Genomic DNA, 25804 nt, shown 5'->3' with positions numbered 1-25804 from the left:
GAAAAGTATAAAGCCTTTTGGGCTCATTTTGCCCAGTGACCCTGAAAAGACCTTTGAGATTTATTTAAATCTCTTCTGAAGGTAATCTTGCTAAACTTAGTATGGGAAATTGGCATGGTATGGAGTACACTATTAGAAATCCCCTCCTTCAGAGTGCCCTAACAGTATCCACTGACAGAATAACAGAACTTAAGCAACAACAACAACACTGTAGCCACAGCCTTTCAGTAAAACCATGAGACCATGTCCTCCCTATATAACATGCAGCAGGTCATGTACTTGTGGGGAAACCTGGGCTTCACTGAAAAAAAGCCTGGGATTTACTTTAACTGGCCTGCCTTACACAGTCCCTGGGAATCCCATCCAGGAAATATCTGTCTTCCCTGGTCTGCTGCTCCACCTGGAACTCCATCGCCTCCACCAACCCAAGAAAACTTATAACCCAATCCTAGCAGGCAACCTCTGTGACCGAAAGGGTTCTGTTCCCTTCACCCTTCCCCTATGAGCATAGTATTTATTGGTCAGTGGATCCTGATGGTCTTTAAGGTCTTCTGCCCAGACCTCTTAGGTTTCAGAAATAAACAAGATTATGCGTTAGGCCAATGTCCTTTTGTTGAGATATTGGAAGGGCCAGAGGCCATATGCCAAGGGTAGAGTTCAATAGGGAGATAAAAAAAAATAATTGCATTTCTTGGGCCTTTGTAGATACCAGTTTACAAATGACTGTGATCCCCACAGTCTCTGGTATTGAGATGAGAGAAAAACAAATAAATTTCTCTGGTTTTGGATCTGAAAACATTATGGCACATTTCACTGTCCAGGCCAAAGTATAGGTGAGTCTCTTTTTGTTCCTACAAATTTTTATTGTGATGATCTCCACTACAAAATCTATTAGTGTTAATATGGCCCGTGTACACCAACCTCAATCAATTGATTGGGCATATCACATCCTCCATCTTGGCCTACCTGTAATTCAATGGAGATTGATGGAATTCCAGACCAACCTGGTCTCATATGCCTGCATCCACTTTCCCCTGGCCACATATATCTCAGTCATTTTAGCTGAGAAAATGTACTATGAGCAACTGTTCATGGCTGAGATCACCATTGCCTGCTTTGAGCCAGACAACCAGATAGTCAAGTGTGACTTTTGACATAGCAAGTACATGGCCCACTGCATGTCGTACAGAAAGGAAATGGTCTCAGAAGATGTCAACATGGCTATCGCCACCATCAAGACCAAGTACACCATCTAGTTTGTGGATTGGTGCCCAACTAGATTTAAGAGAGGCATCAACTACCATCTCTCCACCATCATCTTTGTGGGGGAGACCTGGCCAAGGTGCTGTAGGCTGTGTGTATGCTGAGTAACACCATCATCATCATTGAGGCATAGGCCCATCTGGTCCATAAGTTCGATCTCATGTATGCAATGTAAGCCTTTGTGCTACATAGGGGAAAGCATGGAGAAAGGGGAGTTCTCCAAGTCTCAGGAGAACATGGCAGCTCTGGAGAAAGATTACAAAGAGGTGAGCATTGATTTCCTGGAAGCAGGTTGAGAATACTGAATGGGAAAGTGTGACTGGCAGGCATTCCTCTCCTCTACTTTCTCTTGCCACCACTCAGCATGGCTGGTTTCAAGTTGTTTAAAATTAAAGTTTCTGTATTAAAAAAAAAAAAAAAAAAAAAAAAGATCTTCTATGTACATGTCTGCTTGCATTTTGCCCACAAAGCCCTTACAGGAATTGCTACAGTTAGGACCATTATAGGGGATAATGTGGAAGACTTAAAACTACTTGCCTCATGGACTATAATTAGTAGCCTGACAAGCCGTGACCTGACATATAAAGCAAGTCACCATGTAGGGACCATACATTGGGGGGTGGTGGTGGTGGCGGGGAAACAGTTCTGCTACTAAATAGATTTCTGTTACCCATATGGATGCTCACCAGAGAGGTTCCTAGAAGATTATAACCAATAACCAGATCATGCTTGTCAACTAAATGTGAAGACTAAATTAGCCTCTTCCCCAGAGCAAGCAAATATACAACTGAATGCCTCCTAGATTCATGAGAAGATAGTCCATAGGAATTCAGATACCATCCTAGATTGGGCCTACATGTATGATTTCCATTGTCCTCAAAAAATCCAGGAGCAACATAGCAAATCTGTCTTGTCTGCCAGATTCTAAACAAGACTAAATACATTGCATAAGGACAGACTCCTGAGCCAACAGAAAAGAATGTTCTTGGCAGTTAGTTTCATATTTGTTCTCTTGTTCCATCCAGAGGGCCTCACTGGATTCTGATGATAGTTCACACTTTTTCCAGGTCTAGCCTAGCCATCCCATGTGTTCCACTGACTCAAGACACAGAATCCAGGCCCCACAAGGCCAAATTTGTTTTCTCTTCAGATTTCCTGAGCACATTGAATTTAGTAACAACCCTGAATTTGCACCCCAGTCTATACATCAGTGGGCCCAATTATGGGGCATATGATGGAATCTCCATTTTCAATGTCACCTCCAAAGCCACATGAGTGATTGACAATTTTAATGAACAATTAAAGGACAGGCTTATGTGACTGATGGGAGGAGGAAAGACAACCTCAGTTTGGACTACACATCTCAGGTGAGCAATCTGAGGTCTCAATACAGTAATTCCTTCAAAGAGCACTTCTCATTTGTGCAATATGTTGGATGATCTGTCCTCTTCTTACAATTATATATCCACCCTTCTTTTATAGTTTTTGATACCTCGGTCTCTGGGGGATCTTGCAGAAGCCTTCAATTACATTTGACCCTTTCTTGAAAACTCAAATAGATGGAAAATTAAGATGGTATTAAACGGCAGGGCTAAAAGATTATGTAAATTCATTTAAAATATTTTAAAATAGGATTTATTCTAATTCTTAAATATGACATATTTTCTATAAAAATGTCTTTCTGTAAAAATGCTTTTATCCCTGTTGCATACAACCCTTCCAGATAGAGAGACTAAATGAAAATAGGAGATGATTTTAAAAATGTAGTTTTAACTACTGAATGGGATACACATAATAACAACAATAATAAAAACCTAAAACTTGGCACCTAAGGAGGGAAAGGGGAGGTGATATAAATGATCTTTATTTTTCAGAAATGCTCTTAAAAGATTTCCCCTCGTTTTGAAGAAAACAACCAGTACCATTTTCCAAGATGCTGTGAGTGCTTTAGCTTCAGACTGCAGAGCTAATAATAACACCTGACAGTGCTAACTATGAGACAGTAGAGGATGGCCTCGGCTCCTGCACTTTCTACTCAAAATATTTCCATGTGTTATCCACAATCATAAGACCAACAAAATGTATCAAAGTTATACAAAATGTTGGGAGCTGACTACCTCAAGCATTCGTCTAAATCTAAAGATTACACTGAATTATTTAGAATGGACTAGAAATTCCAGAGCATAAGGTCAGGATGGGAGGCCATATTGAGAGTCTTGTTAACCTAACTGCCTGATTAGTGTATATACTATTTGGAGTGTCCTAGCATTGCAAAATTTTTGTTTCCAAGTGGAAAGACCCCTGGGATTATAATTTTTATATGTGTAACCTATTATGACACTGTCTCATATCTGGAAGGCACTCAGGTCAGTTTATTTTTTTTTAAATGCCTATAGCACCTGGTATTCCTAGGTAGTCTCCCATCCAAGTACTAACCAGGCCCGACCCTGCTTAGCTTCTGAGATCAGACAAGATCGGGTCAGTTTAAATTTATTGGCCAGATTTGCACTGTGCCTAAATTGATGTCTCAGGCTGGGTTAAAAAAATATATAAAAACTTGAAAAGGAATCTTCTTGGCTTTCTAAAATAGACCTTAATGGGCTAGGAGACATCTTTTCCTGGTTTGTTAACTGTTGGGACTCATAATTACATCCAGTCTTCCAGCCTGGCCTGCTCATCTTATTTGCAGTGATCTTGATCATGGCCCTGGTCTACTGTTACTTCAGACTAATTACCTGGTTTTTGTCACAGCTCCCCAAAGTCCAACTCATTTAGATCTCTGATGGGATAGTCTATTTCTTGCTAAAGTCTCCCCAAAAATCAAGGAGTAGAATTGAGAACTCTGGACCTTAACCAAAAACATTTATGTGATTTTTCAAACCCACCACCAGCAATTACGAAGGCTTTACCTGACAGCCCTCATTGAGGAGAGCTGCTCTCCTCACATTAGACTTGGTGCACAGCCAGTGCACTATAGTCTTGAAAGGGAGTTGCAGTCAAGGACTCAGGCCCTTCTGGCCAGTTATTCTCTTACGCATATTCACATTCCTAACCCAGGTGCCTTCATTACTAAATATCTTTATCTGAGGCCTTTGTCCAAAGTCCTCTTCAGGCACCTCCACTGTAGCTTCCTTATGAGGAGAGTAAGGGGAAATCTTGAAGATATTTTTTTTTTCCCACTCTGACAGTACTTTTCTATTCCTAGCTCTTCCCTTTAGCTGTCCCCCTGGCTTAGAGTTCACAAAACTACTGGAACCTTTTGTTTGGGCTCCTTCAATAGTGAGATGATCATCATGTTTGTGCTGATCCACCTGCCACTCAGCTAGTATGCTGCTCCATGGGGAAAAATGAAACAGGGAGTTTGCGATTTCTCTGGTTTTAGACTCTTACTTATATCATTTCAGTGAGTGATTAAAGTCCTCACTGTTGCTTTCATTTTGGCTCATCGCTGTTTTAATCAGCTACCACATCACATGGAAACTCAACTTTCTTTTCTAGATCTGCTGAGTACCTGTATGAGGTACTGTGGAAATACAATGTGTATTTTTCTCAGTAAGATAGTCATCAGCCTTAGAGACATTACACAGGAAAAAAAAGGTAAGAAAAATTAAGAGAGCAAATTGATAATTAAATATTTGTGCTGACCAATTATAGCATTGCTTTGGTAAATGAGTAAAGTCAACTGAGAAGTTTATATCTTTTAAGCTAATGTTTATTGTTTATCATGTGTTACAGATTGCTTTAAATATATCACACGTATCAATTCAATTAATCTTCACAGCATCCTTGGGTGGAAGAGATTATTATAATTCTCATTTTATGAGTAAGAAAAATGATACATGTCACATAAATTTACCAATGATATCTTCTGTCAGAAAGTGAGAGAATAGGATTTCAAACCTAGGTAATCTGACTACAGAACTCATGCTCTTAAATTTTATGTGCCACTCTCCCTTTCTAACAATTCCATTAAAAAAGAACAAGAAACAAGATTATTAGATGTCTTCTGCTTTACTTCATGGATAATAAATAAATAATTTATTGTTAAATTGTTGTTATCAGCGCTGTTATTTTTATAATATTTGATTTCTTGTCTGCCTTGGATCCACTTTGATGTATTTGCCTAAATATAACCTTATACCAGATGACTCTCTTGTTTTCATTTTTTATGAAATATTTTAATCTACCTTGTAAAATATCACTTTTATTGAAATTTTTTTGGCTATAAGTTACATAGTATCTTGCAAAATGTGTTCATAGACAAATTCTCTTTTTCTTATTTTCTTAGGCAATAGAAAGCAATCCCCAATCAGAGGGAGAAGCATATTCCAGAAAACCAGGTCATGGCACAATTTCTTCTGTATGTTTTTCTGTTCCCTAATTAGGATATTTCTTTTTGTGAAGATGTTTCACAACAGAATCTGTTCTTTTTCTATCTTTTCATTATGTTAGTGGAAGAATTTATAACTGTGTATCTACTTAGCATAGGGAAAGCATCACAGTTTGGTTTATTTCCTCCCTCTGAAGTAGCAAGAAGAATTTGGCTGTGGAGTCTCTACTACTTTGCCTAATGAGGTACTGAAAGAATGTATAGTTGTAGGGAGTCTGTGCTATTTCACCATCTCTACCCCAGGGGTTAAAATTGCATAAAACTTTATCTTCTCAGATCATTGTAGGAATTGGTGGATATATATTCAAATACAAATAAATATCTATGTATTCTCTTTGGATGAACACTTGTGGTATGATTAGTTGTTTCTCTTTTCTTTTGATTCTGTTGTCTTCAAGACTTTTTAAAATAAATTTTTCAGATCACCTTATTATATGAGATTTTAATATATTTTAAAGTAATTAATCTTTTTGATTCCAAGGAATGTTTAGGTATGGATTCTAAAATAATGGAATGAAAGAATCCTTGCTTGAATTGAGGAGAATTCTTTTATGTGAAGTAGGTTATCATCTACTTGTTTTAAATGGAAGAACAGTAATGTCCCTCTGCTCCAAACTATGACTAAATTACTGAAATAATGCAGTAATAATATAAGCTTTAAATACGGTCTTAAGAATGTTTTAAGATTTTGTTAACTGGCATAACTCAATGGCTTAAATGAATTTATTAAAGGAAAAACTATAACAACTTTTTTTTTTCTTTTTTCTTTTCATACAAAGAATCTGAACCCAAGGGACTAGTCTAAGAAGATGTGAAGGTGCAGGGAGTTATAGATCAGCCTTGAGGAAGTAAAATGTCAGGTTGTCATGATTGTAGCAGAGGGTGAGTTGAACATATAGAAAAAGTTTATCTTATTACCTCAGACTGTTTTTGGCTCTCTCTTTTGGGCTGACTGAGCTTTAGGTCATATGTATTCTCCTCTCTGCTTCCTTGTGTGGTAGGCCTACAGAGGCTAGTGGTCTGAACTCCTGTGTTACCCAACTTTAATTTGTCCTCATGCTTGGCCTAAAACTTAATAGACAAGTTTTATCGATTAGGAAGACAAAAAAACTTTGATTCAGACTGCATATTCATGCTTCATTCTTCAATTCAGCTTTACAGATCTAGTTTACACTTTGATCTCTAATTTTTTAAACTTATTTTCCTTTTTCTCCCCAGCTTTATTGAAATATAATAGACAATTAGTTGCTCATATTTACATTGTACAATTCAATGAGTTTTTTTTTTCAATTATAGTTGGCGTACAGTGATATATTAGTTTCAGTTGCACAGCATAGTGATTAGAGATCTATATAAATCATGAAGTGGTCATCCCACTAAATCAGGTATCCCTCTTTCCCCTTACATATTTCTTAGAATATTGTTGGCTATTTTCCTTATGCTACACTTTATATCACCATGACGATTTTGAAACTATCCATTTGTGTCTTTTAATCTCTTTGCCCTTTCTCACCATCCCTCGCAACCCCCTCCATCTAATTGCCCTCAAAATATTCCCTGTATCTATGAGTTTGTTTCCATTTATGTAGTTATTATTTATTTTGTATTTTAGATTCTACACATACGTGAAATCACGTGGTATTTGTCTTTTTCTATCTGACTTACTTTATTTAACGCAACACCCTCTAGATCCATCAAGGCAATATCTATTTCCATCCCCTTCCTTTTAGTCTGTGTGTGTCTTTAATCTGAATTGAGTCTCTTGTAGGCAGCATATGTACAGGTCTTGTTTTCTTATCCATTCAGGCAGCCTATCCTTTCGTTGGAGCACTTAATTCTTTTCCATTTGAGATAGTGGTTCAGAGATATGTAGTTATTACCATTTTTATTCATGATTTTGATACATTTTCTTTTTTCTTCTTAAAGAAGTCCCGCCAACATTTTCTGTAATACTGGCTTGATGATGAATTCCTTTAGCTTATTTTTGTCTGGGAAGCTCTTTATCTGTCCTTCAAATCTAGATGATAGCTTTGCTGGATAAAGTATTCTTGGTTGTAGGTCCTAGGCTTTCATCACTTTGAATATTTTCTGTCAAACCCTTCTGGCCTGCATAGTTTCTTTTGAGAATCAGCTGCCAGTCTTATGGGTGTTCCTTTGTAGGTAACTAATTGCTTTCCTCTTGCTGCTTTTAAGATTCTCTCTTTGAATTTAACCTTTGGCATTTTAATTACAATATGTCTTGGAGTAGTCCTCTTTGGGTTCCTTTTTCTTAGGACTCTCTGAGCTACCTGGAGTTGTATGTTTTATTTCCTTCTCTAGGTTAGGGAAGTCTTCCATCATAATTTCTGCAAATAGCTTTTCCACTTCTTGTTCTCCTTCTCCTCCTTCGGGTACCCCTGTTACATGGGTGTTTTAACAGTTATTTTTTCCCAAAGACTCCTTAAATTATTATTATATTCTTGGCTTTTTTTTTTTCTTGCCATTTTGATTGAATGACCTTAGGTTACTCATCCTCTATATCAGTGGTTTGATCCTCTTCTTCATCCACTCTGTTGATTCCTTCTAATACACTCTTTATCTCAGATAATGTATTCTTCATTTTGGACTGGTTACCTTTTATAATTTCCATTTTCATTTTTATGTTTTTTTTTTAATTTCTTTGTTAAAGTTCTCACTGAATTCATCTACTCTTCTCCAAAGTTTACTGAGCATCTTTATAACCAGTGTTTTGAACTCCGCATCTGTTAGTTTGCATAACTCCATTATTCATGGATCTCTGTTCTGTTCTCTCATATTGTTTCTGCTTCTTCATCTTTCCATTTGGGCCGCCTTTCTGTGTCTATTTCTATGTACTAAGCAAAGCTCTTAAGTCTCCCAGTACTATTAGTGTGGCTTTGTGTAGTAGGTGTCCAGAGGTACAATACTAAGAGGGATTCAGCAGCAGGCCAATTTTAGCCCCAACCTGTGCTTATAGAAGCTGTGCTTATAGTTGCCTCAGAAAACAAGGTCAACTGCCACTAGTGTAGGTCTTGGAGCTTGCTCAGCAAGTTGCACAGGACTCGCCAAGGATACAACTGGACGTGGCTTGGGTAGGTCTGTGAGTTGGGGGAGGTGAAGTTTCAGGGATACCTCTGATGGAGTGACCTCTGTTATCCAGTTTGATGATGTCTCAGCTATGGCAGGGATGTGATCGCACACTAGGAGGGAGGAGGGCTCAACAGAAGAGCAATGGCTACTGCTGGCACTTCTGCCCAGGAGAGAGCCTCACCTCCGTCCCTTGCTCCAACAACTCAGCCTCTCCTTGTAAGTCACTGTTGTCCCTGTGCAGCCTACCCGACATTGGTGCTCAGAGCAAGCGAGTATGTCACTGCAAAAGTGTAGTCGCCAACCTGTCCCCTTTAAGAGGCTGCTGCAGCTGTGGTAGCCTGTCCTCAGTCATTTGGGGCAGGTCAGTCTTGTGTCCTTGCCCCTTCCTACCTCTTCCTGTTGCAGGTGATTTTTTTTTTTTCTCTCCCTAGTTGTAGGGTTTGTTCATCTAGACCCCAGGTGACTCTGCTTGCTGTTTGCTCCATGTTTCTGTCACAACTATGATGTGGTCGTAAGAGCAGATGAACAAAGCTTCTATCATCTATGCCATTTTACAAATATCTGTTCTCTAATTTTTATAACTACATATTTCTTGGTTCAGAGAGTAATGTGATTATTTAGATTTTTCAAACTCGATATTTGGATGCTATAAACCCATATTTAATTACCTTTTGTGTATCTTATAAAGAGAATAGTTACTGAATTTTATTCAGATGCAATTCATGTTTATATGTGAATCAAAATACACTCATGGATTTTCTAGAGAGGATCATTATATAACCAATCTCTTCCCTTGTAAAACTGTTAATTTAAGCAAACTCTTTTATCTAAAACCTTTACAATACACTATGCTTGTGCTTAGCAGAAAAAAAAAAATGAACTTGGCATAGTTTTGTAATTCAAAAAACTACTAATATCTTATGGAAAATTTTAAACAATTAATATTAAGTAATAAATACAAATAAAAATTAAGTATGCTATAATAGGCATTTAAAGTGGAAAAGAGAAATGAATTTGAACTAAAAGTATTTGGCTAGTCTTCAATTAAGATGTGATATTTAAGCTGTTTTTGAAGAACAAGTATAATTTAAGATATAGTGAAGTGCAGAATTGGCATTTTAGCTGAGGGAGAAATACAGCATATATGGGAAAGACAATAAATATGGGTTACCTGAAACATCATTGACCACATAGAAGGATGAAGAGGCAATAAAGTTGAAACAATTTTTTTTCCTAAAAGATTTTATGTCACAGTCTCATTTGAAAATGCATATACAACTTCTGCATTGGCCCCCTCCTCACCAAAAAAGGTTACATACATGAACAAAGATTCTTGGATATAATGGTTATAGTGGTCTAAACAACTTGTTCCAAAAGTTTGCCTGAAAGTGAAGGTAGTGGTAACTGAGAACATGTCATGTAGAGGAAAGGTATTGGTTTCCTTTATATTTGTGTGGCTTTACTATTGTTTGTTTAGACCAACTTGAGCAAATATAAAAGTTGATGAGAAGGACATGAGTGAAGGAAAGATTTTAAATACATAAAAGAGAAATAACACAATAAATGATGTAAAGTGCTAAAAAAGGCAAATGGAGAAAGTAACCAAAATCAACATTGACAAGGTTATAAGAAAAGTTTTTCTTTATTTTAAAAAGAATGAAAAATAGGATGGACACAAATATAATAGGTAAGTTTGTTTAGTAGAAGTTGAAGATGTTACAGTTTATTTTCTTCTATTTTTCTGTAAATGAAAAACAATGAGGCCATCTGCTGAGAATGATGAGAATGGGATACTTGAGGACTACTTCCTTATCTGCAACCCCCAAAATTAAGGTTATAGTTAAAATTTATGCTTTGTTTGGGAGGAATATATGGTTGAGAAAGACATATAAAAACTGAGTTAATCTCCTTCTCATGGGATTCTTAGTTTAGTTTCTGAAAATTTTATTGTACTAAACTACAGAGAAAAGAAATTAAGAGATATCAACATTAAAATATATGACTTTTTAATTTAATATAAACACAATGCAGTTTATTTATCCATTTATATACATACATTTGAAAATATAAAAAAAAATATTAACATTAAAAAAAAATACTGACATGTTAGTATTTAACCAGAGTTTTAATATATCTATTTTGTAGAAAATAGATATAATATTTTTACTTTACCATAGGGGAGTTTAGAGTTGTAATTTTCAGATTACCAAAACCTATTAACTTTATATCTATTTAATGCATGGAATTGCACTTTTCAGGATAAAATAAAGCAAAAAAATAAAGTTAAAACACTTAGACAAAATGACAAATAAATTGCTTAATATATATAAGCTGAACATCTAGCACAATTTATCTTACTAGACCTAATTAGGTAAGTTATGCATTTGTATATTACTTGTTAAAATTAAAAGGGTAAACCGCTTGAATTATTATAGCTGCTACATTAAATATATCTTTGTTTAATGTTCTTATATACAGTATAAAAGTGGTAGCAGCATACATCTTTCCTTAGCTAACTATAGAAAAACAAAACTGAAGAGCATATTGACAACTAAAACATTATATTAACGAGTGATGTCAGCAATAAAATAGTGTAAGACACCCCTCCTTTTTATCCTTTTAAATCAATAAATTAGACATCTATTCAGAAACAAGGGTACATTTTGGATTTTTCCAGACCTTTTACTTTTCTCCAAGGGGCCCAAGAGGAATCTTGCTCACCAATGCAGTTGGTAAAAGACAGACAACTCTCCATATGACCTGTAGAGCCAGAGGAGCCAGTGAGACTGTCTGGACCCTTCTTGCCACTGTTAGGAAAAAAAAGAAATTGTGTCAGTGCTGAATTGGGCAGGCACTCTCCTATGAGTGAGAACTTGCCAAAGTTTGGCACTCTAAAATGGAGAATTCAACACACACTGAAAGAAAGAAAAGTATCGATCACAGCAGAAGTGGTAAGAGAAACTTTCCCAGTGATGTCCCACTCCCAATAAGACCCTGTCTGGGGCTGATTGATCTGATGGAAGTGACCTATCCTTCTAAGAAAGAAGAGGATAGTGAGAGAGGGCCTGGCTACCCAAGCTGGGTGAGACACAAGTGGAGAAATCCAGTTCTCTCCACCTGTATCTGATGCACTAAAGTGAGAGCTCTGCAATGGGGGATGAGAGGATATTAAGAAAGAGGTAGATAATTTCAAACAACCTTCGAAGGTATTGTTTAGCAGAAATTCCACCCATGTGCCTCTGGGAGTGCCACCCTTGGGAACTTCCCTAATGGGTCTGTAAGTTCTCCCCAATACACTGAATGTTAGACTTGGACCTTTCCCCATTCTGCCACCAGCTTTTGTGCATGCTCCTGAGTGAATTAATCCACAAAGTGAACTGTGATAGGCAAGGATCATGCTCAGAAAATAGCCACAGTTGGTGAGCAAAGGAGAAACAACAAACTTGAGCTATAGTCCCATCTTCTGGAATACAAAAGAAAGGTTTCTAATAGACAATCTGGTGAATTGTAAGAATCAAAGACAACATAAAGCTTAATTAAATAAATATTTGCTAGTTCAAATGTGAAAGCAGAATCACATAGCCACAACAATATAAAACTAAGGAATTATAATATTTAAAAAAAAAAAAAACTCTAATGATTCTCCAGCAACCAAACTCAAAAGAATGGTATATTGTGATCTAACTGATAAAGAATTCAAAATAGCTGTTATGAAGAAATTTAGAGCTACAAAACTACTCAAAGAATAATTTAATGAAATCAGGAATAGATTTAATGAACAGAAAAAATTCTTTACCAAATAGATTTAAATTATTTTAAAACAGCCAAACAGAAATTCTGGAGCTGAAGAATTTAGTGAATGAGATGAAGAATGCAATAGGAAGCATCTGTAACAGAACAGATCAGATGGAAAAAAGAATAAATGACATAGAGGCTAGTAATATAGAAATAATACAGTTAGGAGAAGAAACTAAGATTTTTAAAAAGTAAAGAAAGTCTACAAGTAGTAAAAATACCTATGGCTACTATGAATTGTTAACAAATACACAACATAAAAGGAAGTAAATGTAACAATACTAGAAAAAAGAGTAAAGGGTGGATCCTTTATAGGTGTTTGAAGATAAGATGCTATCAGCCTGAAATAGACTGTTTTATTTATAAGATGTTTTATGCAATTCACAAGGTAACCACAAAACAAAAACCAAGAATATATCTACAAAAGACAAAGAAACAAAAACGGAACATATTACTATGGAAATTAACCAATTTATGAGAGCAGGCAAAGACAAAAAAAAAAAAGAAAGAAAGAAAAGAATGGAAACAATGGAAATGGAAAACAATCACAAAGAAATTAATAAGATACCATTAATAAGTCCTTATATATCAATAATCACTTCAAATGTAAATGAGTTGAATTTACTAATCAAAATTCACAGAGTAGCTAGATGGAGTTAAAAGCACCACCAACAACAACAAAACAAAACCCAACTATATGCTACCTACAAAAGACCCATTTCTGATTTAAAGGCACACATAGACTCAAAGTGAAGGAATGGAAAAAGATATTCCATGAAAGTCAAAACCAACAACAACAACAACAACAAAATCAAAAGCAACTATATTTAAATCAGACAAAATAGACTTTAAGCCAAAAGTGATAATGAGAGATAAGAAATGTCATTCATTGTTATATAATGATGAAGTGATCAATCCATCAAGAAGATGCAATAGTCATAAATACACACTCAACACTGAAGCACCTAAGTATACTAAGCAAATACTAACATATAAAGGTAGAAATAAACAACAATCCATTAATAGTAGGGGACTTTTATATCCCATTTTTAATAATACATAGAATATCTAGACAGAAAATCAAAAAGGAAACAGTGGACTTGAACCATGCATTATATATCAAATGACCCTAATAGACACATATAGAACACTTCATCTAACAGAAGCAGAATACACATTGTTTTCAAATGCACACAGAAGATTCTCCAGGGTAGATTACATTATAGGACACACAAGTCTTAGCAAATTTAAGAAGATTGAAATCGCACCAAGTATCTTTCCTGTCTATGATGATATAAAACTTAAAAATTAAGAACAGGAGCAAAGCTGGAAAAGATACAAATATGTGGAAGCTAAACATACAATCCTGAACAACTAATAGGTCAAAGAAAAAATTATAAGGTAAGTCAAAAAGTATATCACAACAAAAATAGAAACACAACTTACCAAAACCTACGGGATGCTACAAAAGTAGTTCTGAGAAGAAAATTCATAATAAAAAATGTTTATAATAATAAATTAGAAAAATCACAAGTAAAAAACAAATTAACTTTATACCTTAGGGAACTAGAAGAAGAGCATATTAAGCCTACAGTTAGAACAAGGAAGAAATAATAAAGATCACAGTGGAAATAAATGAAAAAGAATCAGAAAAACAATAGGAAATATTAATAAAACTAAGAGCTATTTTTTTTTCAAAAAGATAAATAAAATTGTTAAAACTTAATGAGACTAAGAAAAAAAGAGGGAATATTCAAATAAATAAAATTAGAAATAAAAGAGAACACATAACTGACACTACAGAAATACATAGGATCATGAGAGACAACTTGAACAATTATACATCAACAAATTAGATAATCTAGAAGTGGATAAATTCCTAGATTTATATAACTGACCAAGACTGAACCAGGAAGAGATAGCAAGTTTGAACATACCAATAATGAGTAAGGAGATTGAATCAGTAATAAAAAGCCTCTCAATACAAAACACCTAAGGACCAGATGGCTTCATGGGTAATTTCTACAGAACATTTTTAAAAGATTTAATGCCACTCCTTCTCAAATCTTCCAAAAATTCAAAGAGGAGAGGACACTTCTAAACTTAGTCTATGATGCCAGAATTACCCTTATACTAAAAGTCAACAACAACAACAACAACGACAACAACAACAACAACAACAACAAAACTATCAGCCAATATCTCTGGTGAATACTGATGAAAAAAATTCTCAACAAGCTGTTAGCAAACTAAATTCGAGAATTCATTAAAAGTATTATACACCATGATCAAGCAGGAATTATCTGTGGGATACAAGGATTTTTCAACATATGTAAATCAATAAATGTGATAAACCACATTAATATAAGATTAAATTCATATGATCATCTCAATAAATTCAGAAAAAACATTTGACAAAATACAACATTCTTTCATGATAAATACCTTAAACAGATTGGGTATACAGGGAACATACCTTAACATAATAAAGGCAAAACCAAAGATAACAGTATATTCAATGGTAAAAATAATAATAATAATAATAATAATAATAATAATAATAATAAAAGCTTTTTCTCTAATATCAGGAACATGACAAGGGTGCCCACTCTCTCCACTCTTAGTCAACATAGTACTAAAAGTCCTAGCTAGAGCAATCAGGCAAGACAAAGAAGTGAAAGAAATCCATGTCAGAAAGAAAGAAATAAAATTATTGCTATTTGCTAATGATATGATCTTATATATTGAAAATCCCAAGTAACTGACTAAAAAACTGCTGAATCTAATCAATATATACAATAAAGTTGTAGGACATAAAGTCAATGCACAGAAAGCTATTGCTTTTCTATATAGTGTTCTAAATGAAACACTTGAAAAAGAAGGAAAATCATACAATTCATCATAGCATCTAAACAAAACAAAACAAAAATACCACAGAATAAATTTAACCAAGAAGTGAAAGATCTGTACAGCAATAATTATAAGACTTTGCTGAAAGACATCAAAGAAGACACCAACAAATGGAAGGATATCTTGTGTTCATGAATTGGAAAAGTTATTATTGTTAAAATGTCCATGTTACTCAATCTATAGATTCAAAACAGTCTCTATCAAAATTTTAATGACATTTATCACAGAAATAGAAAAAATTCTAAAATTTGTATGAAACCACAAAAGAGTCCAAATAGCCAAAGTAATCATGAAAAAGAAGAATAAAACTGGAGGCATCACACTTCCTTATTTAAAACTATACTATACATCTATATTAATTAAAAGAGTATGGTCTCGACATAGAACAACAGAACAGAATAGAAAGCCCAGAATGAAATCTCACATCTACGGATACCTAATATTTGGTAAGGGATCCAAGAATATCCAATGAGAGAAAAATAGTCTCTTAAACAGTGTTGGGAAAACTGTATAACCACATTCAAAAAACTGAAATAGGACTCATTTCACATCACTCACAAAAATTAACTCAGAATGAATCAAAGACTTAAACATAAGACCTGAAACTGTAAAATTTCTAAAAGAAAACATAGGGAAGAAGCTCTTCAATGTTGGTCTTGCCAATGATTTTTTGGACATGACACTAAAAGCAAAACAACAAATGGAAAATCAACATGTGGGTCTACAGAATGGGAGACAATTTTTGCTATCTATGTATCAGATAAGGGGTTAATATTCAAATATGTAAAGAACTTATACAACTTAATAACAATAAAAACAAGCAAACAAATAATAGCATTTAAAAATGGTCAGAGATAATGTAGGAAACATGGTGGAGTGAGAGATGTCCCCAGATCTCTCCCCTTGAAACAACAATAAACTGAACATCTAAAACTCAACAAAAAAAACACTCAAACTGCATGCCAGCATGTCTGAGCATGGGATTTGCTGCCAAGACTGCCATTGACACTGAAAGGGACTGAAATTGAGAGTAGAGAGCATGATTAAATATCTACAAGAAAATTGAAAAAGCGTTATTAAGACTTTATATAAAGCAGGAATCCAAGCTTAGACGTCACCTACTGTAAACCAAAAGGCTAAAGAGAGATCTTCATATAAGAAATCTTCTTTCTGGAAAAACAGTAGAATACACTTCCATCAATGCCCAGGTGAGAAATAGTTCATTAAACACCATGAACAACCAAGAAGACAAGACATCTCAGAAAGAAAGAGAAAAATCTCCAGAAAATTAGCTTACAGATATAGAAATATGCGACTTAAATGACAGAGAATTCAGGATGGTATTTCTGAAAAAACTCAATGAGATCCAAAACAAGTCAAATCAACAATTTTAGGAACTGTAAAAAAACAACTAAATGAGCAGAGCAAGGAGATTGAAAACCTCAGAAAGAACCAAACAGAACTTCTAGAGATGAAGAATACACTGCAAGAGTTGAAAAATGAAATACCAAGTTTGAGAAATAGAGTCAATAAATGGAGGAAAGGATCAGTGATATTGATGACAGAAATCTAGAAATCAATCAGAAAGAAGAAAAGAGAAACCGAAGAATGAAAAATAATGAAAGAGAAATTCAAGAACTAGCAGAGACCATCAGGAGAGGAAACATAGAAATAATCAGCATTATCAAGGGCGAAGAAAAGGAACAGGGAATAGAAAGCATTTTCAGACAAATAGTGGACGAGAATTTCCCAAAACTAAGGAATGAGCTGGAGCTTGGAATTCAAGAAGTCAACAGAACACCCAATTATCTCAACCCAAAAAGGCTTTCACCAAGACACATTGTATTAAAATTATCAAAAAACAACAACAAAAAAAGAATTCTCAAGGTAGCCAGGGAGAAAAAATAAATGGTAACTTATAAATGAAAACCTATTAGATTATCCTTGGACTTCTCAGCGCAAACATTAAAAGCCAGAAAGGAATAGAAGCAAATATTTAAACTATTAAGCGAATGGAACTACCAGCCTAGAAAAAAGTATCCAGCTAAACTCTCCCTTAGACACTAAAGAGAAATTAAAAATTTTCCAGAATACAAAAATTGAGGGAATTCTCCAATACGAGGCCTGCGATACAGAAAACACTAAAAGGGATCAGTTCACCTAAAACAAAATGATCAGAACAAAAATATATAATTAAGAGTAAAGTGACTATCAGGCAAATAGAAGCAGAGGAGTGCAACCCTTACTAAGAACAAGGCATCACAAGCTTAAATAATAAGAAGAGAGTTGTTATTACACGATAGCAATGAACATTCAGCATACATAGAAACAAGCTGAGATAACAATGACTGAAAAGGGGAGGATTCAAAGATCCAAATTCCCAAAGGGGAAAGGAGATAAGGCACTTGTAGAAGGAAATGGATGAATATATATAGTTATATATATATATATATATATATATATATATATATATATATATGGTTATATGAATATATTTAGTCATATATATAGTTTTTATATATATATAAAAAACTCAATGAGATGTAAAAAAATATGTAAAATATAGTTATATATATATATATAAAACTATTATATATATATATATATATAAACTATTTTTTACATATTCATAATGGTAACCACCCACCAAAGATTCAAAACAGTTGTATATAACATAAAACGAAGGACCAGAGGAAAAATCGACAAAAGTCAACCAAAATAAAGAAAACAGAAGCACAAGTACAAGGAAGCAACGGAAATACTGAGCTACCAGAAAGCAAAAAATAAAATGGCTATAAGAAGATCTCATATTTCAATAATCACTCTAAATGTAAATGGATTCAACTCACCAATAAAAAGGCACAGAGTTGCAAAATGTATCAAAAAACAAAACTCAACCGTATGCTGTCTCCAGGAAGCAGATCTCAGCCCCAAAGACAAATATAGACTCAGAGTGAAAGTGTGGAAAATGATATTTCAAGCAAATGCCATTCAGAGAAAAGCGGGAGTAGCGGGACTAATATCAGACAAAATAGACTTCAAAATAGAAAAGGTAAAGAAAGATACTGAGGGACACTTTATAACGATAAAGTGAATCATCCACCAAGAAGATACATCACTTCTTAATATCTATGCTTCCAATCAGGCAGCCCCGAAATATGTAAAGCAATTACTAACAGAAATAAAGGAAGAAACAAACCAAAACACTATCATACTAGGGAACCTAAATACCCCACTGTCGAATATGGACAGATCATCCAAACAGAAATTCAATAAGGAAATAACATCCTGAAATGACACATTAGACCAACTGGACATAATTGACATTTACAGAGCCTTTCATCCCAAAACAGCTGCTTATACATTCTTCTCTAGTACACATGGAACATTCTCAAGAATCAACCACAGTCTGGGACACAGAGATAGCCTCAAGAAATATAAGAGGGTTGAAATTATACCAACTATAATCTCTGATCATGATGCTTTGAAACTAGAGATCAACTGCAGAAAGAAATCAGAAAGAAATACAAATACATGGAGATTAAACAACATGCTACTGAAGAATAACTGGGTCAGAGAAGAAATAAAAAGAGAGATCAAGAGATACATAAAAACAAATGATAATGATAGCACAGCGTATCAAAACTTTTGGGACATGGCAAAAGTGGTCATAAAAAAAAATGTTCATATCATTACAGGCCTATCTCCAAAAACAAGAATGAGCCCAAATAAACATCCTAACACTTTATCTTAAAAAAACTAGAAAAGGAAGAACAAATGAAGCCTAAGGTCAGCAGAAGGAAAGACATAATCAAAATTAGAGCAGAAATAAATGAAACTGGAAACAAAAAAAATGATAGAAAAAAATAAATGCAATTAAGAACTGGTTCTTTGAGAAGGATAATAAAATTGACAAACCCCTGGTTAGACTCACTAAAGAAAAAAAGAGAAAGGACACAAACATATCAGGGATGAAAGAGGGGTAATTATGACTGACATCACAGGAATACAAAGGTTCAAACAAGAATACTATGAAAAAGTATATAACACCAAATTTAATAACTTAGAAAAAATGAACCAGTACTTAGAAAAATACAACCTTCTCAGACTGAATCAAGAAGAACAAGAAAACCTAAATAGACCAATCAGCAGTATGGAAATTGAAACAATCATCAAAAACCTGCCTAAAATTAAAAGTCCAGGACCAGATGGCCTCAACATTGAATTCTAGCAAACATTTAAAGAAGATTTAATACCTATTTTCTTCAAACTCTTCCGAAAAATTGAAGAGGAAGCAATATTTCCCAATACATTTTATGAGGCCAATATTATCCTGATACAAAAACCTGGTAAACATAATGAAAACAAAGAAAACTACAGACCAATATTTCTCATGAACACATGCAAAAATCCTAAATAAGATACTAGCGAGCCAAGTACAGCAATATATTAAAAAGATTATATATCACAATAAAGTGGGCTTCATCCCAGAGGCACAAGAATGGTTCAACATACGCAAATCAATTAATGTAATACACCACATAAATTAAAAAAATAAGAATCATATCAATATCAATAGATCATATCAATAGATGCAAAAAAAAAAAACCTTTGACAAGACACAGCACGCATTTATTATCAAAACACTTAACAAAATTGGTATAGAAGGAAAGTACCTTAACTTAATAAAGGCCATATATGACAAGCCCTCAGGCAACATTATACATAATAGTGAAAATCGAAAATCCTTCATCTAAGATCAGGAAAAAGGCAAGGCTGTCCACTATTGCCACAATTATTCAATATAACATTGGAGGTTCTAGCAAGTGCAGTCAGAAAAGAGAAAAACATAAAAGGCATCCAAATAGGAAACAAAGTCAAACCGTCACTATTTGCAGATGACATGATTCTCTATATAGAAAACTCTAAAGACTCCATAAGCACTCTAGTAGAAACAATAAGCAAATAGAGCACATGTCAATTTATTCATATGTTTATTAACATTTGGGTTATTTTTAGTCTTTGGCTATTGTGAATAATGCTATTATGAACATTTTTGTACAAATTTTGTGTGAACACATGTCTTCTATTATCTTGGGTATATATATATATATATATACTTAGGGGTTGAACTGATGGGTCATATAGTAACTTTATGTTAAACTATTTGCAGTATGGCCAGACTTGTTTACCACAGAGTGTCTATACCCATTTATAATCCCACCAAGAATATATGAGGATTTCAATTTCTCCACATTCTCACTAACATTTATAATTGGAGTTTTGTTATTGCTATTTTTTTTTTGAGAATTATTTTGTTTATGATCTACCTATTTGCGAATTCTCCATATTTCCTTCCGTTATAATATCTACTTTTATTCTGTTGTGGTGATAGAATATACTCTGTATAATTTATGTTTTGTAGCATAACATATGGTCTATCCTGAGAAATATTTTGTTAACTGGAAAATAATGTGTATTCTATTATTGGATGGAGTGTTTTATAGATATGTTAGGTCTAGTTGATTTATTGTGTTGTTCAAGTATTCTATTTTTTAATTTATTTTCTTTGTAGTTGTTCTGTCCTATATTGAAAGTGAGGAATTCGAGTCTCTTAATATTATTGTTTAATTTTCTATTTCTCAATTATTTCAGTTATCGTTATACATTTCAAGTTTCTGTTGTTATGTTCACAATAATTTTATCTTCTTGAGGAATATGATCTTTTTACCATTAAAATGTTTTTTCCTGATAAAAATTTTGTCATAAAGTCCATTTTGTCTGATATTAATGTAGCCACTTTTGTTCTCTTTTTATTATGAATTTCATGGAATACGTTATTCTATTTCTTTTTTTCAACCTATTTGTGTCTTTGAATCTGAAGTAGAGATTTTTTTCTAGTATACCATTTAAAAGCTTTGTCATTGTTATATAAATATACATAAACATACATGTATACTTTTATATATAATAAAACATATTATACTAACTTATTGTTTAATATGTAATAAAACAATTATATATATTTTATATGTGAAAAATATTTACAATATGTGTGTGTGTGTGTGTGTGTGTGTTTTCTTTGGCTGACCTGGGGTTGTCCATCTTAAATTATAACAATGTAGTTTAGATTAATACCAACTTGATTTTAATAGTTGAACATTTTGGGTCTATATAGCTTCCTCCCCACTTTTTTTGATCATCACAAATTATATTTTTATATATCATGTGCCCATAAATAAATTCATGACTACTGTTTTACATAGTTGTCTTTTAAATTAGATATGAAAAAAGTGGTCATGGATAACAAATGCAATATATTTGTTTTTATATTTACCTATATATTTAACTGTATCATGATTTTTTTTTCTTTGTGTGGATTTTAGTTACTAATCTGGTGTTCTTTTGTTGTGTCTTGAAGACACCATTTAGTATTTCTTATAGACCAGGTGTTGCAATCATGGTTTCTCTTCATGGGAAGCCTTAATTTCTTCTTTGTTTTTGTGAAATATTTTTTCTGAGATAGAATTCTTCTTTTCAGCAGTTTGAATGTCATCCCACCACCTTCTGACTTTAAGAAGTTCCGATGAGAAACCAACTATTATTCTTGTTGAGGATTCCTTATATATGGATGAGTTCCTTCCCTCTTACTGTTTTCAGAATTTTCTTTTTCTCTCTGGAATTTGTTAATTTATTAATTATGACACCTTTTAGATTCAAACTGTGTGTAGTTTGCTGAGCTTGGTTGTTTATATCATCTTTTTCATTGTATTTGAAAGGTTTTAGACCATTATTTCTTCAGATATTCTTCTGCCTGTTTATCTTGCTCTTTTCTATGCGAGGCTATCATTATGAATATGTTGATATGCTTAATAGATTTATACAGGTCTCTGAGGATCTGTTCATTTATCTTCATTTTTTTTTTTTATTCTGTTACTCTGACATGATAATCTCAATAGCACTATTTTCAAGTTCGCTGAAACTTTTTTCTGTCTGTTAAATCTGCTCTGGATTCTTTTAGTTATACTTTTCAAATCAAAAATTTCTATTTGTTTACATTTTATAATTTGTCTTTTTATCAATTTTTTGAGACATTTTTGTCATACTTGATTTAGTTCTTTGAACATGGTTTTCTTTAACTCTTCAAATAGTTGGAATGTTAAAAAAACATTTTAAATAGTTGATTTAAAGTCTTTATATTGTAAGTACAATGTCTAGGCTCTCTATTGATTTTTTCCCCCTGCATATTGGATTGGTAATATTTTCTTTTGTTTGTTTGTTTGTTTTGTATGTCTCATAAGTATTTGCTGAAGCTGCACTTTTTTAAAATTTAATTTTTTGCTTTTTGAATTTTATTAAATTTATTGGAGTGACACAAACCACCTCTCTTTGCTTCTAGACCTTTAACTAGACTCAAGTTTTAAGAGGCCCTCAAAAGTGAGGTGTAATGTGATCCATGAAGAGGTGTACTACATTCCAAAAGAACTGGTACTTGAGTGTATTAATTTGTATAAGCAGAAATTGAGAAACATGTGTAGAATGGATATTAAGGGTGTGGGATAATGGTGGAAGGAACATAAAGTTGGATCAAGCTTAATTTATTGACATGAGCTCACTAAGCAGAAATTTTGCATTTAATTTTGCAGCTCAGGGAGATAGAAAGAGACCTAATAATTTTCTTGGTTGGTTCTCTGAAACATGGACCAAAAGATGGCATACCATGAGCAAACCAGAAATGCTCAACCTTCCTTAGTTTAATGTGGGAGAATAGATTCAAAGCTTAGGGAGATTGGAATGTTAAAACTGGATTTGTCATTTAAGACCAAATCACCCACACGTTCAGGGTCCAGAAGACATACATTTCACCAATACTTTGAAAAAAAAATTTGGTGAGGGGATCCCCAATATCCTTGAAGGTGTCCTCTATGATTGCTCTTCTCTGTAGGCCAGATTTTTCAATGGGAATCATAGCCACTCAATTTGAAAATGTAATGTAATGATAATAATTAGATCTTAGAGCTGCAGAGGCCAAGTGGCAGCACTCAACTGCCAAAGACAAGGTTGGCATAGTTGCCATAATGGACTACAGAGTCAAAGTAGCAAGCAATAAGAGTAGTCTGACTTGCACATACCTATGGCACTGGTTGGTTAGTTATGATATTCCTAAAATTCAAGTAGGAAACCTACTAAATTCTTACATGATCTGTATAAGTAGAAAAGCTCTAGTTCGAGTGAACAAAATCTAACTCAAATCATAAAAATAGAGAGTCAGTGCACTTCAATTAATTTCTACACTTGAACTAGTTTATAGACCTAAATCCCCTTAAATGAAGGGGAAGCCAGGTCCCTTTTAGAAAAAGACCCTGGTATACTACCAGAAATTTATATTATTACTCTTTTTCCTAGCCTTCCCCAGAGAGTCATACAGCCTTTTTTCAGAGTAGATGAACTTGGAGAAAAGGAAATAATGAGACTTTTCAAAGAAAATTAGATACTAGCTCAGAACTGATATTGACTCCAAGAGACCCAAAACATCATCTTGACAGAGTAGGGGCTTATGTGGCCCAGATGATTAAAGGAGTTTTAGCTCAGTTTCATCTCACCCTGGATATGGAATGTCCCTAATCTTATCCTGTGGTTATTTCTCTAGTTCTAGAATGCATAACTAGAATAGACATAATAGAAGCTGGCAGAATATCCACACTGGTTCCCTGACTTATGGAGTAAGGTCTATTATGATGAGGAAAATCAAATGGAAGTCATTAGAACTATCTTTATCTATCAAAATAATAAATCAAAAACAATATCAAATTCCTGAAAGGATCAGTGCCATGATCATAGACATGCAGAAGTAGTGATTTACACCACATCCTCATTCAATAGTTCTATCTGGCCTGTGGAGAAGACAGATGGATTTTGGAGAATGACAGTAAATTGTTACAAGCTTAACTAAGTGGTGACTCCAATTGCAGCTTCTGTTTCAGATGTGGTTCATTGCTTGAGCAAATTAACACATTTTCTGGTATATGATATGCAGTTATTAATCTGGCAAATGTCTTTTTTTTCTGCACTTGTCCAAAAGGTACACAAAAATTCTTTGCTTTTAGCTGGCAAGGCCATCAATATACTTTCAGTGTCTTACTTCAGGAGTGTACCAATCCTCCAGTCCTACAACAAAATTTAGTTTACAGGACTCTTTATCACCTTTCCCTTCCACAAGATTTTACACCGCTTCATTACATTAATGACATTATGCTAATTGGACCTAGTAAGTGAGAAATAGTAATTACTCTAGACTTATTGGTAATACATTTGCATGTCAGAGAGAGAGAAAAGAAAATATGCCTAAACTTCAGTGGCCTTCTACCTCAGTGTAATTTCTAGGGTCCACTGGCATAGGTCATGTCTAGATATTTCTTCTAAAGTATAAATTATTGTATCTGACCCCTCCTATAGTCATAAAAGAGGCACAACACCTAATGGGTCCTTTTGGATTTTTTATGCAACATATTCCTTACTCGAGTATGATATTTCAGCCCATTTACTGACTCAAGAGGATGCTACTTTTGAGTGGGGCCCAGAGCAAGAGAAGTTTCTGGATGCAGTGCAAGCTTCTCTGCCATTTGGGCCATATGATCCAGCAAATACAATGGTTCTTGAAATATCAGTGGCAGATAGGAATTCTGTTTGGAGTCTTGGGCAGGACCCTATAGGTGAATTGCAGCTTAGACCTTTAGAGTTTTGGAGCAAATCCCTCTTATCATCTGCAAATAACTACTCTTTTTTTTTTGAGAAACAGATTTTGGTCTGTACTGAGCTAGTAGAGGGAGTGCAGAAACATAGCAGAGTGAAAGACATCTCCAGATCTCTCCACTTGAAACAAAAATAAGCTGAACATCTAAAACTCAACAAGAATCACTCAAACTGTACACCAGCATGTCTGAGCATGGGATCTGCACATAAGAGCTACCACAGGTCAGAACCTTGGGAGTAGGGTGATAGACTGGGAGAAACAAAGAGGCTGCCTCTTGCAGCCAGAGCTCACTTCAGGAGGTAGGAAAGGGGAGAAGGTGTGGAGGGTTCCCTGAACAACCTTTCCTGAGACAACTGTGAGCTCCATGCAGTGGCAGTGCCCAAGATCAGGTCAGAAAGCAGAGAAGAGGGGACAGCAGAGAAGTTGAGATGGCATATAAACAACAGTTGATAATTACCGACCACGGTTGCAAAATGTGAGGTTGAGCCACAGCCTCCATCTCCCAACCCAGAGAGTCTCTCCCCGCATATTCTCCAAGACTGAACATTGTGAAGCCCCAGGGGAATCTGAGCAAATGCTACCGAAACTGTTCCTAACACTGACAG

The 25804-nt window shown here is 34.4% G+C and overlaps 1 pseudogene; it reads left to right on the top strand.

Moving 5' to 3' along the window:
- Positions 1–1178: 1178 nt before the first annotated feature.
- LOC120600098 (uncharacterized) overlaps positions 1179–25804 on the top strand; it is an 80585-nt pseudogene continuing 55959 nt past the window's right edge.

Source organism: Pteropus medius, unplaced genomic scaffold (genome assembly GCF_902729225.1).
Source record: "Pteropus medius unplaced genomic scaffold, Ma_sr-lr_union100, whole genome shotgun sequence".
Taxonomy (NCBI): domain Eukaryota; kingdom Metazoa; phylum Chordata; class Mammalia; order Chiroptera; family Pteropodidae; genus Pteropus; species Pteropus medius.
The sequence above is the reverse complement of the archived record's forward strand: the minus strand, read 5'-3'. Positions and strand labels throughout refer to the sequence as shown.